This window comes from Canis lupus, chromosome 35 (assembly GCF_011100685.1).
Source record: "Canis lupus familiaris isolate Mischka breed German Shepherd chromosome 35, alternate assembly UU_Cfam_GSD_1.0, whole genome shotgun sequence".
In the NCBI taxonomy this organism is placed as follows: Eukaryota; Metazoa; Chordata; class Mammalia; order Carnivora; family Canidae; genus Canis; species Canis lupus.
In genome coordinates, this window is record NC_049256.1 from 10,467,188 (window position 1) to 10,468,535 (window position 1,348).

Here is a 1,348-nt window from a genome sequence, read left to right on the forward strand (position 1 = left end):
AAATCAACTCCATTTGATCATGATGTACTATCATAGATGGATTCTATTTGATGACATTTCATTAGGGGACAAGTTTCTGAGGGTCATTGGCTACAATTTTGTTTTCTTGTAATGTCTTTTTCAAGTTTTGGTATTAGGCTTATTCCTTTTTCACAAAAACGTTTGGGAAATAATTGATCATTTTCAGTTGTTTGAAAGGGTTTGTTTAAGACTCATACTCTTTTAATGTTTAATAGAATTCACCAGTGAGAGAATCAGGTTCTCTGCAGTGTGTGATGCATGTGGAAGTGTGTGTGTGCCTGTGTCTGTGGAGATTTCATAAAGTTTTTCAAAATATTGCTTTATAATTATTTAATATTATTTATGTCATAAATACTACTTTATTTACAATTGCTTATTTATATTTTTTTTATAAAATATAATATCTTAGGATATATAATGAGAAACTCCTCTTTTATATCTAATGTTGATCAGCTATGCCTTCTCCTTTTTATTTCTCAAACAATTTGCTAGGTAGTTATAACTTTTGTTGATTTTTTTTTTTAAAGCACCACTTTTGTCTTTCTTAGTTTCATCCTTGTTTGATTTTCTATTTTATTGACTTCTACTCTTATCTATATAACTTAGAATTTACTTTGCTCTTCTTTTTCCAGCTACTTAAAATGAAATTTAGGTCACGAATTTGTAGCTTTTTTTTTCTTATCTATTATATGAATTTCAACCTATAAATCTTCTAAACATTACTTTAACCACATCCCATAAATGTTGATATGCCATATTTTCAGTGCTATTTAATTAAAAATGGTTCTGATTTATTTTTTGTCTTTAACCGTGGATTATTGAGAATTTTGCCATTTAATATCCAAATATTTAGAGTTTTATAGGTGTCTTGTTATTGGCTTTTGGTATTTCACTGTTAGAAAATAAACTTTTTGTGATTTCAATTGTTTTAATTATGTCCAGGTTTGTTTTATGGTCTAGCCTGTGATCTATCTCCATGAATATACTATGGGCATTTGAAAAGTCAAAGTTGTTGCTCTAGATCAGATTACTTATGTTTTATCTTTTTAGATTTTATTTTATTATATAGAAAAATAATAAAGATATTGTCTTTGTTTATTTTTCTTTAACCTGACTATTCTATCAACTGCTGAGAAAGAAGTGTTAAAAATCTTCAGCTCTGATTGTGAAATTGTTTACATCTCTTTTTAATTGAGTCTGTTTTTGCTTCAAGTATTTTGAACTCAGTGTTAGGCATTGAAGATTTGACACTTTTATTATTATATCTCATTTTATCTTTTATAACACTTTTACTTCAAGTTGCTATTAACTGATAATAATACTAATA